The sequence below is a fragment of the Osmia lignaria genome, chromosome 4, assembly GCF_051020975.1.
Source record: "Osmia lignaria lignaria isolate PbOS001 chromosome 4, iyOsmLign1, whole genome shotgun sequence".
Classification (NCBI taxonomy): domain Eukaryota; kingdom Metazoa; phylum Arthropoda; class Insecta; order Hymenoptera; family Megachilidae; genus Osmia; species Osmia lignaria.
This window is the reverse complement of record NC_135035.1, coordinates 7,485,039-7,500,207: the sequence shown is the minus strand read 5'-3', so window position 1 is coordinate 7,500,207 and position 15,169 is coordinate 7,485,039. Positions and strand designations below refer to the sequence as shown.

At 47.8% G+C, this 15,169-nt stretch overlaps 1 protein-coding gene across 18 annotated transcripts in view; it reads right to left on the bottom strand.

Moving 5' to 3' along the window:
* Window positions 1–15,169, bottom strand: part of FoxP (forkhead box transcription factor P) — a 209,270-nt gene that overhangs the window by 75,407 nt on the left and 118,694 nt on the right. Inside the window, exon 1 of one of the 18 annotated variants that reach the window (XM_034322857.2) lies at window positions 115–773. The exons of the other annotated variants lie outside the window; for them this stretch is intronic. The gene's annotated coding sequence lies outside the window, so the exon portion shown is untranslated. Of the gene's footprint in view, window positions 1–114; window positions 774–15,169 lie in introns of those variants that run through there. 18 annotated transcript variants of the gene reach the window in all.

Genomic DNA, 15,169 nt, shown 5'->3' with positions numbered 1-15,169 from the left:
ATACACACCAGGCTAAGGCAACAATGTTCGGCTAATAATATATTCTACGCTTGCATTTCGTACCGACCAGCACTGAACTGTCCGAAATAATCGGCAAACTTATTGGACACTTACTTCACGAAAACTCCTTGGTCCCCAATCTGAGTCTGCCGATAGTCAGCTCGAAATTCATGGGAAACGTCTTGAAGAAAACGCGCACAGGAAACCTAACTTAAACCTAACCTAACCTGTTCCTATCGAAACAGGACGATTCGTTTTTTTTCACACACACTGTACGATACACTCGGAGCGAAGAATAAAAGAAGACGAAAAAGGGGATGGTCAAGAAGTTTCCATGTGAATAGAGGCACTCGCGGAGACGTAGCACTTCACCGTCGAGGAATCGGCATACCGGAAGTACGCGGATCACCGAACTGTCGCGCAACGATCGCGCGGGTTAAACGTTTCATCGAATCGCGTCGGTTCGTTCGTTCAACCTTCGTGAGCGCGCGTTCGCAGGGTGAAAACACAGAGCGGTGGAGCGCACGTGGACGCAAAGGTGCCGTCAAAACGTGGCGAGAAACGGCAAGGTGGAAAAACAGAGAGAGAACCCACTGTGTGATAAAGTGAATAAGACGAAACGGGTGGATAAAAGGAGAACTAAGAGAAAGTGGGGGGTGCAGGAGGAAGAGGAAACGCCAACGACACCGGTAAAGACGAAAATCAACGTTCACGCGTCGACCGAGTAGCGAGGACTAAACACTAAAACCGGCGCAGGCATACCAAGCAGCCCAACCGGCGAGGCTGTTGCTTATTGTGTAAATATAAACAAATATAGTTGAAACCAACCAACAGGCCTGCTTTCAGCTCTCTTCCCTCTCCCCTAACGCCGCGTCTTCTACTCTTCGTTTCTGTGCCCTACCTTCTCTGTCGGCATCTTCCCCTCCTCGTTTTATCCTTCGCCTCTCCTCCCCAACCCCGTGTCCTCGGGCTGTGCCCCTCTTGCTCCGCTGTAACACCCACCCTTCGTCACGTCGCTGACCCCACCGCCGCCAGGCAAACCAGTACATCATATGTACGGGCCACGTTGTAAACGCGGCTGGCTTGCCCTGGCCTGGCCTCTCTTGCTTTGCCTTCTCTTCTTGTCTTCCCATATGCTCGTCTCCGCTCGAACATTACACATCGTCGCACGGTTGTCGGGCAAGCCGTCCCGACGCGACGCCTAACTTTCCGACGCTCGTCTCCGTTACGACCAGCTGAGAGACACCGACGCCTTTCACGTTTCGTTAAACTCGTCTCCGCGGAATTCATTTTTACGACAGTGCCTTGGATACCTCGGGGATGAACACGGATCGAACGTTCTACGTTAAAAATTTTTTTTTTTTTTTTTGGAGCACACGAAGAAGATCCCGAGGACATTAAGATTCGAAGAATAAATATGTTCTTTTTTTTCGAGAGCCAGTGGAGGCGAGGTGACTGTGACTTTCTTAGGTACACTCGAACGGTTCGATTCCACGGACTTACTAATAAACTATGAATATTCCGTTCTTTCGTTGACTGGATACACATGAACGCGAGGAGGTACCCAGCACACACGGCCGTTCCGTAAATACGTGTGTACACGTGTTGTCTGACGCAACCTGAACCACCGGCTCAAGTTTGTATAGGCGAACCGGAAATGGGGGACGAAATATTCCTCGAAACGGCGTGTCCTTAAATATATTCCTTTCACTCGTATTTCAAGCACACGACAATTGTACGCCTTGCAGTTGTACGCTTTCAAAAACATATGTACGTATAATCTTTTCATTATTTTCTTTTTTTTTTTTCGCTCGATACATCAAGAATTATTTCATTTCTGGCTAGCTAGCATTGTATTATACGCGATCGATCAGTTAAAACTTGAAGGCATTGAGAATAATGTTCAATTTATACGAGTACCCCTTCGAATGAACCCTCGTAGCGCGGTGGTTCGGATAGGGGATGAAGAGAAATTCCATGAGCGACTTTATTAAGCTTACGATACTAGTCCTATCGGAACTATTCCGAGGCAAATCCTCGGCTTTGGCCGTTCCATTGTCGAACGGCTAGGTGTATCCTCGTGACCCAACGGCGGTTCAACGAGGGGAGCCACGGACCCATCGCCCAGTCCTATGACAACAAAACTGGGGGCAAAAATAGGCGCAGCCGGCCGGCCAGCCTTGTATACGTGGCGTATACTAAATATGTATTTATTAAGTAAACAACCGTTGCGCTGGGGTTCCAAGGTACATATACGTCTCGTTTCCTATTTCATTGTGAGTAATGCGTTCTCGTGAACCCGATGGTGTTTGGTTACTACACGCTGCAAGAGCGTAGAACCCTCATTTGGATATGCTTTACAAAAAAAAAAAAAGCGGAGGAGTTCAGGCTGAGGTACCGATTATCCAGAACGATCAGAAATTAACCCTTCGAGGTGACTACAGTTGTTTCGTTGTAAAATCAAGTTGAATATATATTCTATGTCGACTGGGAGATCGGTGTCCTTTGAGCAATTAACGAGATACAGGATAATCCGACCGCCGTGAGAAGGGGGGGTTAAAAATTAAAACCAAAGAACAGGGTGTCCCGGAACAGAGGCATCAAGGGTTAAGAACGAAGCTGTATACGATCCTCGGGAACGCGGGCGGTTCGACGGTGTGGGTGGTAGGATCGAGTAAACCGAGCGTAAAGAAGGATAATCGCCGGCAGTCGAAGTAAGAAGAGATAACGAGATCGTATATCCCCATCAAAAAGGAGAGAAGGACAAGGTAAACGCTTGTCTTCCCGCGGTTGCCTGTATGTGTGTATAGCTATGACCATCACCCTTGCCGTACGGGCACCCTTCCACGAACACGCGTGTCTCCGTGCTCCCCTTCTAAATAATAAACGAGAGGATTTACCCCCGTCAGGTTCGCGCGACGGTACATAAAAATACTCGAATCTGAGAAATTAGCGGCGGGACTAACGGGAACGTCGTTGGTCGCGCGAGGAAGATGAAGAAAGAGGGATCGTGGAAAAAGAGAGGCTCTCGATGGGACGGGGTCAGCGAGAACGGAGGCGTTTTCGGTGCTTCGTGCTGGGTAGAGGCTGGGAAAAAAGGGTACCTAAAAGGGTTGAATTAATGTCGCGATAAATATATGATTTAAGGTGGAAACGTTTGCAACTCCGGCTAATTTTTTATCTGAGACCGCGGTGTTCCTCGTCGAGAGGGTTTTTTTTTACCCCTAGAAAAGAGAGACCGACGATCTCTCGAAGCGAGCGCACTTGGACGTCCAAGGGGGTTGAAACTCGACCGCGGGGAGAAGGAAGCAAGGCTTGGAAAGGAGAAGAGCGACAGGGGGGGATGAAAAGCGGCAGGGTGACAGAGGCGGAGAGTGGTCGAATCCAACGGTTATTTCTTTTTTAGGGTAATTTACTACCGGCGAAAATTTGAGCGGACGCGCGCTTTTTAATAGTTCGCGCCACTCCAAGGACTCTCTCCGTCTCTCTCGTCTTTTGTTTGTTTTTTTTTTTTTCGTCCCTCATCCCCGTGACACGGCCATCTCTTTCTCCGTCTGTCGTCCAAGAGGATCGGCAAATGCGGAGGGACAACGTGGCGGCATCGTTCCGCCGCGGTTACGATGAAAATTACGAGACTATAAAGCGGCCATCCACGACGCAGTTTATGTCACTCGACTCCACCGACGAATTTTACTACAGATTACTCATCGCTTTTTTCTAACTTTCAAAGTAGTTCTACCTACGATCACATAGTATTACATGATGGTACAATGATGATATTACTTGTTCTTACCAAATCCTATCACGGTCAATTAAAGACAAACAATCAAACCCTTGGACGATCGTCCAGCTAGTCCTTTCGCGCGCAATTTCGCGTCGACTTCGAAGATTGTACGTCATTCGGAATTTCCGGGACGGAAGAGCATCCCCGCGGGACCGCAAACAGCCGTTCCCCCAATTATCCAGGACAGGAGCGAGCTTTGATGGCGAAACTCGCGTGTATCAGCGGCGCATACGTGACAAAGAGTCTGCGAACGGGAATCAGAACTATTCCCGTCCACCCTTATTTCTTGGCCGGCGAGAAAGATAGAGAGGAGCGAACACGAAGGGCGGTGGTCACCCTACAGGAAGCGAGAACAGCCACGACCGCTTAGGTTTCCGCAGCGTCGACGCTTTTTGAATTAACCGCCCTGGACATTAGAATACGAAATTGATATATTATGGCCGAGGAGTAAGCCCGTTTCGCCCCTTCTTTAACCCTCCGTTGAAAGGCCGCGAAACCGCGCGGGTTAGACGGGACCGGTGAAAGAAGAAGAAGGGAAGAGGATCGTCCGGTTACACACACTCTTTAGGCATGACTGGCCGCCGTTCGCATCTTTCATCGCATTATCTGCCCTCGTAAAACACATCTTTATAGGTTTCCCGAAACGTTGTTCCCTTGCCACTGTCTCCCAACGTGTCCTCCCCGTTCCTTTTCTTCGACGTTTTCCTTGGACGATAGCGTTTCGCATCGAAAACTATGGATATCAGTTTCTGATAGTCATATCTGTTAAACCTGCTTCGCACGAAGGAAAGTTATTCTCGCGAATAATTAGATGACAAGAAAATATTCTTTAAAATGTAGGAAAGGGGAGAAAAAGGCGTCTGTGGGGCTGACAACTGAGATTCCTGCCCCAGACACCTATCATACCGCAATTTGAACTTCATGCCGGGCGACCGCTAGCGAGAACACTGATCCACCGATCATCTCGCCGCCACCTAGCGGTCCCCAGCCCGAACTAAAGGTGTCCGGGGAGACAAAACCCTTCTCCTCCTCCACTAAACGCCTACAAAAAGTTCATTTCGTAGAACGAACCTTGAATAAGGTTTACCAAGCTTGTTGTTGATCGAAGAAACAAAGCAAAGGGGTGGGCGTAAAGAAAGTGGAAGTCTCTTAGCTGGCGCGAGTATCAATTCGGCAAGGATAGAGAGAGAATGGAAGGTTAAGATCGCCCCTCTCGGGTCCATAATAAAAGAAGGCAGATTAATGCCTTCGGTCTTGAATCCAATCAACATTATTCCGACAATAGTCCGCCAGCCAATACCCGTTCTACTCTGTTCGAGCTGATATTATCAACAGCCCGCCCCGCTACTTCCCTCTCTCTTCCGTACGACACTCACCCTTAACGTCTTTCTCTACCCTCGCGACTCTTCTCGGTACTTTCACACCCCCAGACACCTCGCTCGTTCTTAATTCCACGGCCGGATGATAAGTATGCTAACAAGAGAACCATCGGCACGAATAGAGGAGGGCTGGAGGGGTGTGGAAAGACGGGGATGGGCGAAGACTGGTAGCTTAAAGGCAAATTAACGCTACGCTCGCGTAAACGCGGTCGACTTCTTCGTCAATATTAATGTCTACAGGAGGCCATTAGCCGATCGAACCGCGTCGAGAGCACGGATCGACGTTCGCTAAGGTCGAACGCTTTTCTCCGGGCCGTTCCCTTAATCGCCACCGTGATAAATCAACCGGAGAAAAATGCGATGCTGGTCGCTGTTGGAAACCTGGCTGTTGATACGTTTTGAGTAGCCTTCTATGTGGTGGTTCTTCGAGCTTCCAGGCTCGTAACCTAAATTACCGATCAAATTTATTTTGAATTTACCATTTTATTGCAGATGAAATTCGTACCACGAATCCATCGATCCGGCGACGTTTCGACAGCCTTAAGGGTGAGAATGTATCGCGAAAAAATCCTGCGGAACAATGACAGGGAAGAGGAACTATCTCTTCGGTCGAAGCTTTCCGTTCGGTGAAAGAAAGAGATCCAGATGGATGATCGTAAGTGGTGGACAGAGGCCGATAAGGATAGTGGGCTGGTCGGTCGGGTCGCATGGACGGCACTGGTCAGCCATGGGGTTGCTGGTCCTGAAGAATGGACCTCTTTGTTTAGCCGTTTATGGTGGAAGAGATTTAGCCGGATTGCCGTCAGCCGATAGCCACCAAGGGTGTCTAACGTTTCCACGGGTTAGGGGTTGCTCGCTTGCTACTGGAATCTGTGAAAGTCTCTCACTAATACGCCTCGACTTCACCCATCTTCCTTCCCTTTTCTTTTTTCTCCATTCCCCGCCCTCCTCCTTCGCGTCGCACATTCCAACACCTTCCGAGGAAGATTCGGTACGCTTACGAGCGACCCCTTACAATGGCCGGACATTAGCTGACAACAGAGGTGTGGACATCGGATAGCGGTCCTCTTTAACACCCTTCAACGCGATCTTACCCCTCCGTCTTGATTGGCCGGCTACTGGCCTCCTCGAAACGTTTCGCATTTATAGCCCGGGATCTAAATAAAATCTCCGTCGGTTCGGATAAGCTTTTCGGTGACCAGCAAATCCTCGTCTGGCTACGAGAAGGACCCTTCCTCGCTAAGACGCGACCCGATACACGATGTTGTCGAAATTCTATTCGAGGGAACGTGGAAACGGTAATTCGATGAAGAACGCGATATACCGTTTGATATCCTTCTCCTTCGTGATACCGTTGAAAATGTGTAACGCGAAGGATCGAATGAAACAGAGGGTGGTTCGTTACAAACGGACGATATCAGTTCGACGAAGCTTTGAGAAATAGATATTTATAGGAATCGTAGGAACGAGTTGGTTAGAGGACTAAGCGGACGAGTACGATGTGATACAGTTATGCAATAATGAGCTAATGTAGATAATAGGATTATTTCGGAATCTCTTGTAATTGGCCGCTGGAAAGGTGAGCTCGGTTTTGCTAATCACCCACTAAAAGGTAACTTTGGACGCTTTACAGTTAAGCTTAAGAGGTTTACTCGGCTTTCCACGCATATACGGATATACGTATACCTTACGATTGTTTCCTTTTTCGCTCTGTTTGCGACGCATAAAACCCTGTCATTATCATTTTAACGCAATAGGATTAATTATACGTTCGTTAAAACGTGCTACCAAAGAGCTGTCCTCGGGACCACTTATCCGTGCCACAGTCACAATGAAATATCAACGGGGCGCTGAATTCTCATGCAAGAAACGCGTTTGAAACGTCGCAAGGTTGCCTGATCTATTCGGAATAGCAAGGGTGATGAATGTACGCCGACTGACGATCGCTTTATCATCTGAAATATTCATCCTTCGAATTGTATCTTTATTTCTATAAAAATTCTCTTGTATTTTGTGCAGAAGAAAAATAATAAAAGAATTAACCCTCTATGATCTGAATTTTTTTATTTATACCTAAATAATCCAAATTATAGCGTGCCATGGTAAGTATGGTTGTTTCCGAGCGAAGACGACACGGGACCTTATAAATTCACCGCGAATTTAGTGCGGCTCCATGGATCAAGTCTCGAGCACAGGGTTTTGGGTCGGATTAGGGACGAAGTTGCAATTCACTTCGATATATTTACTGTGAGAACGGTCAGCCTTCGAGTCCTACCAGCGAGCTATGGATGGACAGTCGGCCGCTCGGTTTTTCCCTTTTACCTTTTAGAGTAAATAAGCACCCAGGGCTCTGTATCTGTGTGTATTCCCCCCGGAAGCACACGGGCGTTCGCACATTTGCGATCGTGCGTGGCCACTTTCGGCTCTCGCACGTCCCTACCGTGATTTATGAAGTTTCCCGAGTTTCCTTCGACTCGCAACTTCATCCCCTACGCCCCAATTTGCCAGCTATTCAGCCCGCTGTCGATACACGTATACACGTTTATCTATCGGAACGTATAAAAAGGATCCTAGGAATTTAAAAAATGAAATCATCCCTCTAGCGTGTCCGAGCGATAAATAACAATAAACAGTAAATATTCATCTCTCGAGTCTCCGTTTAATAGCAACCAAATAAGAGCAGTATATAACTTGAATAATACCCCTAAGATCCCGAAGGAACCCCAATATCGCGCAACGAGAGCGAAGAAAAACCGAAGCACTCGAGGCACCGTCTTTTTAGCCTGGATGGTTGGAGGGTGCTCAGCCGTGTAGTGTCAATGAATAAAAATTTGCGGCGAGGGTGGGCTCGCGTTTGACGCCGATTTTAAAGCTTACCCTCCAACCCGACCGACCGCGTTCAAACCTCACCCTCTTTCTTCTTCTCTGAAGAGACATTACTTTATACCGAGCCGGGAGCATCGCGAAGAGTCACGGTTCGCAATCAGCGGTGCCTGAAACTCGCACTTATTTTCAGCCGAGTGCCCGCAACCCTCCCACCCAACAAAACCACCCCGTAGAATTCGGGTGCACGAGCCAGCGAAGCTTGGAATAAGACGGTTTCGCCTGGAGATCATTACGCCACGCCTTAAGTCGAGCTAATATGTCCTTCTTCCGACTCTACCACCCCTCGTGAAATACCCGTGCACGCACACTCTTCGACCTCACCCTCCCCGCAGAGCAACGAAGCGTCACGAGCTAGAAACGAGACTCGGCGTAAGATATAGACAATTTAATGCCGTTTTATAAATTATACATCGTTCGCGAGATCGCGAGACGAGCCGATTAAGGGGAAGGATCGTTCGTTCCACGTTTAATCCCGGCATCTTGTACGGAAAATTTGCAGGTCGGATGGAAAGCCGTGTGAGGGTGCAGCGATGTCAGAGAAGAGTCCGTGGGAAAGGCGAAGGGAGTCAGACGAGTTTCGTTGATACGAATTTCGGATTTGTAGCTTTCTAGACAGCGGTGCTGCTCAGGGAACTTCGTTCATTATGCAACGGATCCGCTTGGAAGACGGTGAGAAGTCATCGTGTTATACGATATTTGGACACTTTGAAAATTGTCGATTAATTAATGGATTAATAAAAATTGCAAGTATTCTCATTCGTAGAAATATTTTGAACATCGCTCGACAAATTTCCAGACGATTTGTCAGCCACCAACCACCATCCTCCATCTTTCGTTACACCGGCAATGTCTCATCGAAAAAATGGCGTCTTACCGTCCCAAAGATATAACCCAGACACCTCGCAAAGCCCCATACGTTACATGAATAATAGTCCACGCAAACGCGAGACAGTGGCGGGTTTGCGAGCCCCTTGGAAGGGGTGAATTTTAGGGGGTTGCCGATGAATATATCAGGCGTCGTCGACGTATCCAATCATTCCCTTATTACGATATCGATACATTATCTTCATAATACGGCACCGTCTCACCGGGAAGGAAAAGAAGAAAAGAGGAAGACGCCGACCGCGCCACTCTTTCACCCCCTTATTTCCAATGGAGGAGAAAAAAAAAACTGATACGTGCGCGAAGCGATGGGGGGATCCTTACACTCGCGCGTTCTCTGTCGAGACTATCGATTTCGGGATTAGGTGGCAATTTTTCAAGCCTATGGCGAATAATTACCGAATCCTTCCCCCATCGAGTGGCTTCCGCCATAAACGACCGAAAACCCTCCTAACCACCCACGCTACCATCGAAAGACCAACGACACATGGATTCTGTTCCATGAAACGTCAAGAGAAAAATTTAACCGGATGATTAAAGATTCTTTCTTTACCCTCTTCTCGGAGAACCATTATCTTCTTTCTTTCCTTCTTAAAACATTTATAGGGTGACTCGAAAAATACAAAGATACAGTAAATATTCTTAAATTTTAAAAAATTATATAAATAGTAAATCGAGTCTTGAACATTTAAAAATTTTGAAAAGTAACAAAAGTAAAAAGGAATAAAATTTTCAAGTGTACAGTGGAATAAGTTGAAAATACAGGGTCGATTTTGAAGAATCAAGAGCGATATACGTCGACTCAGTAGCCCTGGCAGAGGAAGCTCAAGGCGTAGGGGGGGGTGACGGAATAGGGGTTGGAATACCTTCATCTGCGGATTACTTATGCACGAGCAGCCGCGACTCATTTCATTGCAACGGAGCCAAGACTCGGGAAGCAAGGCGAGTCAAGCCGACGGAAAAATGTTTCTATTTAGCTCGCTTAAGCTCTTTATTAAAGGTTCGCTTCTTCCGCGGCCCAGACTTGGCTGGCTTTTAGAGTCTGCGCTTAAACCCGCCACTGAGACTCGAGAAAAAGAGATTGTGGTCTGAGTCTATCCTTTATTTTCTGTTTTTTTTTCTTTTTTTTTGTCTTCCTCCTCTCGTTCTCGATTTCCATCGTTCTTACTCCGTCGGTTTCTTCCTCTCGAGCTTACACTCGGAGAAATCCTCGTAGGGCGAGAGGCAGAGCAGAGGGAGGGGGAAGAAATTGCGTCAATTACCCGCTGATTTCGGCATCTGATCCACGGATTACGTCCCGCCGCGAATGCTGATCCCTCTTTCGTTTATTGAGCGACGTTTTCGAAACGACACGTCCCGATTCGACCGCTTCGCGATCCTCCCATCCTCGAACCGAAACCCGCACCCTCCTCGTTGCTACAGATAAGAGTAACGAATGCGTAATATACGAAATTGAATGTTTTAATAAACCGACTGAGCAACCTGCACCGCCGTCCGCGCTCCGAACACCGAAGCCACCCTTCGACGAAGCGGAGGAAAAAAGAAAATTTCAGCAATTGGAATATTTATCAACTTCTTTATACGAAAACTTTGTATTTTCAAATTTTCATCGTTTCTTGAGATATTCGGTGCATCGAAAGTCTTTTCGCAGCAACAATAGAAAAGAAATAAAAGGATCTTTCCTCCGCGAACTGCGATCTCGCGCGACCCTCTTTCGCGGCCGATTGTCTCTCATCAGCGGGAGGAGAGCGAGGCGGGAGGAGGCTACAAATAATTCCGGGGCGTTATTCGATGGCATATTTTCGATTATCGGCCAACGAAGCGTAATCTCGCCGTAAATGGAGGATTGTCTCTGTATAGCGGAAGATGAGGTGCTGTGCGGGTTCATGGAGAAGAAGGACGACGACGAAAGAAAGACGGAGACAGAAGGAATGAAAGAAACTGAACGAATTCTAAGAGAGGGGTGAGAGGTTAGAATTCAGGGGTTCGAGAAACGGTGGTAGGGGATAGCCACCAGCGGCTCTTTAAAAGAAAGCGGGATAAACAGACAGTTCCAGGCAGGAGGGAGGAAATGTAAATTTCCAGCGAGCTGGAAGAAAGAGAAAAGAATAAGGGCTCGAACAGCAGCGCTGGTATATTGAGTGAGCGACTGGCCCTTCCATCCGCGTCGGTTCGCCCTTGCTTCTTTAAATTTCATGTGCCAATTGTGCGCGATTGTCTTTACTTTGCCTCTTCTTCCGTTTAGACGGCGACGACGGCAGCGGTTCGGATATTCCATCGTCGACTTCTCGTTCGCTTACTTTTCCGAATGTTTACACCGATGGGCTGTCCTACGTGACGAGATCGTTTTCTGCAATCGAGTCATCGATTTCGCTGATCCTCATCCTCCCCCTTGCCTCTACCTGCAGTGGCTACCATTTCAGATTGTACCGGGGACACGCTAAATACCCGATACCCTCGAAAACATCGCGTCAGCTACTGCTGATGCGATTCGTGCAGGTGCAATCTAATACCGCATCGCTCCGGTTACTCTGCTCGACACTCTAGTTTTTCTTCGGCGAGCATTGGCCGAATAGAACTAACTTTCGCGAACGGCAAACGTTAGCGTTATTGAAACGATACTTGAAAAAGAACAATGAATCGTAGGCTCTTGAATTTTCATAAAAGCGGCCGTGACTGGATGATCGGTATCACGATGATTTTGCAGAGCAACCAGCTGGAGGCGAGTGCGAAACGCAAAAAAGTGTCCTCAGAGCAGACTTTCCGATCAAGATAAATCAAAGAGCGTCGGCTCTGACGAGGCGAGAATCAGACGTGGCAAACATTCGAAACGTTTCGTCGGTCGGACACGTCGTTCCTCCTGATGAGAGCGAAAAGGGATGCAAGTAGACGTTCGCGGAATGATATTCAGAGGGTTGAAGAGGACGGAAAGAGGACGAAACGCGTGCTGGCCGGGGGAGAGTTTGCCGGATCGGTGTCCACGGTGGATAAAGTGAAAGATTCTCTGGGATCGAGGATGAGAAGAGACTCGGCTCGTGTGACAGGGGTTGAAGAAGAACGCCACGCCAGTTGGAACGGTCACCGTACGTGCCAAGAATTTCTCGCGGCGGAAGGCACCGTCCTGTCGACGTTCGGTGTACCAAAGTGTCTGTCTTTGGTGTTGTGGCGCTTCCAATCCAAGAAGAGGAGATGAAGAAGAGGCGACAGTAAGCGGGAGCAACAGTCGCTGAATAAACACAAAGTCCAGTTAAAGTCGTAATAAATGTCTTCTCCTTTCCGATGGGTTCTTCCTTTCTCGTCCTCTTCCTTTCCTTCTCTCTTCTTCCCTTTCACGCCGCTTCTGCTTGCTTTCCTTTCTTTCAAGAGACAAACGGTATTGAGGGTGAAAATTGACGGCTTTATCGTGCCGCTTCCGCGAGAACTTTCCAAGGATTTGCCTTTTCCTTCTTCACGGTTTCGTATTTTCCGGTAGACATTTTCCACCCCTTTCCCGCCGATTGTCTCGGGGAAAGTCCTTAAGAAAGACTGATTGGACGCAATCATTCGGCCCGTTCGTTTAATCGCCTGCTCGTCGAAACGAAAATCCTTCAGCCGGTTGCGTTCTTTGCGAGTACAAATATTGTTTTTTTATTTCTCGTTCAAGCTTTCCATTTGTCTTCTCGTGCGTGGATTTTTCCGCGCGTCACCGGTGCGACAGATCCAGGGTTCGATTAACAGAGAAATCCTGGCCGTTTCCATTAAAACTCGTACCTTCTGCCTGGAGTGTTACAGCGACAACGATAAAGTTGCTATGTATACAGCGATATCCGACAACACCGAATAAACACATGGCCGATAGATATTTATTTTTATGCTTCGCGGTGGCTTAAACCACGGACCAGATACGCGAATAAACAATCCCGGCATATGTTCCTCTTCCACTTGTTCTGCAGCTTTACACGCGATCGTTCAATTATATTACATAACCGATCATTTTATACAACTCTTTTTCTTCTTACGCGAATTGAAAAATTTGCAACGATCACCCGTCGCTCGTTCGAAACAATGCCCTTAAGATTTCGAACGATGCTCGAAACGTCATCGTTTGTCCCTAACCTTTGCACGATCGGAATAATTTAAATCGAAGGTTACGGACCTCTGCGAACCGCGATCAATGTCCAGCCACGACTGTCACGCACGGGGCGGAAATAGCAACGATGACGTACGTTTTTTCCGCGACAAACGATGCATCGGCCACCGGTCGCGATCAACATTCCGCACCGGGTGTTCGCGTGTATGACGCTCCGGATGACGCCAACTCTCCCACGCGATTTTCCAACGAATGGAATTTGGATCGCGAAACAAACATCCTGCGTTCTATACCCGCAGTGAGCTAGTCCTTTCGAGCTCTGTTGTTTCGACTCGCCACAAATATTTACCAAATATCGATCATCCCTTCTACAACCCCGTCGCCGATGGCCTTGGTAGAAGGGGCGAGGATACGCAAATTGCATTTGCGTTGACCGCTGCCACTGCTACCTCGACATCGTCGATATTTGTACTAGGTTGTGTATCGAGGTGCAGATTGGCCGATCGCCAATTAAAATCTGCCTACTCGTCCGTCATCAACCGAACAAGAACTATTCGCGTGCATTATGATCGCGATTCCGCTGCTCGACCATCCTTGCAAACTTATGCAACTTTAAATCGATAGGAAATGCAGATCTAAGTGCTCGTCTCTACGTTATTTTCTTCGCGTTTTGTAAAAGGCGTCAAGGTATAGTTGGTAAACTTTTACAAAGTCTATTTCTGATAAAGAATCATATTTCTACGCGCGTCAGAGGTAATAATAATGCTCGTTGTATCGCAAATATTCCAACGCGATTGATGTTGCGTTAGAGACATAGCCGAGCCACGACGGGATATCCAATGGGAGCATGCATTATGCAAAATCACTCGAATAGTAGCGCAGTGATCGTGTGTTGACTTCCACGGGCTAGTAATAGATAGAATCGCGATATTTTTAACTAAATTGCTGGCTCTCTTCGAATAATGGTAGCTTCCCTCTGTACACGAGGTCAATGTAACGTCTTATTGATTGAAACGTGATGAGAAACGTTTCTCTTCGAGATACTCGCAATAAATAACAATAACAAAAAGACATTTTTAAGGACACTATCAGGGAACAAAAATAATTCGAGGGAATAGCTGTCATCTAATCAATAATTCGATCCTCTTCATCAAAGAAGGTGGACCAACAGTGTGGGTCGTTAAAATAATAAAGATTGTTATTGAACCGGTGGGTATTCGCGCAAAAAAAAGAGGAATTCGAATTCCTTCTACTTTGCATCTGTCGCTCGGCACTGTGTCCTTTCATCCCAACTCCCTTTTCTTTCTCGTCTGCTTTGCGTTCCCTACACCACCGCGACCCTAGCCAATATCGAGAGAGCAGCTCGGCATTATGCGAGCTATCGATACTGCACGCGGTTGCGGCCTCGTCGTATTATTAAAGATGCTCGACGAAGAAAGGAAGGGGCAAAGAGCGAGAGAATCCGGAGCGGAATCGAGGCACATACGAAGAGAACAGGGGGTTGGTATCATCGGGGGTGGTGGAGAACGTTGATTTCGACGATGCTGTTTTTTCTGTTTCCGTAGCACGACATGAATATTCCAGTACGCGCATCTGCATAGGTTCGCCGGAGAAAAAGGCGAGAAGGGGGTGAAGGAAGAAGGGGCTGATGGCGGGACGTGGGACAAGAGTAAAAAAAGGAAATGGAAAAAGAGAAATATAGAAGAGCAGAGAACGAAAAGGTAGAACCGAAGGCTCGACTTTCCACCGGGTGACGTATTATGCGAGAAAGGGGGTGGTGGTCGGGGGGGTTGAAGAGGAGGCAGAGTGTGGGCGTTAGAAGATGGAAGGCGAAGAGCGAGGCGGGAGAGGACGTCGTTTGGCAATCTTAGGGGATTCCGTGGATACAATGGGATCTCAATACATCACCTCACCTAACCCGACGCCCCTCCACCCCCTTCTACCTCGACGTACCCCTTGGTGTTCCTCCTCTAGCGCCAGGCGAGCACCACCAACGAGCTTCCCAGATGCCGTAATAGCTTAGGAGCCGGCGTAATAGCTGCCACTGCCTTCCTAGAGAGAGTTATAGTTCAACAACGCAGAAATGGAATCGCGAGAGAAAGCAGCAGCAATAGTGGAAAGAGAGAAGGAGAGACAGACAGTCGGTCGTCAGGTGGAAAGGGGGTGTAA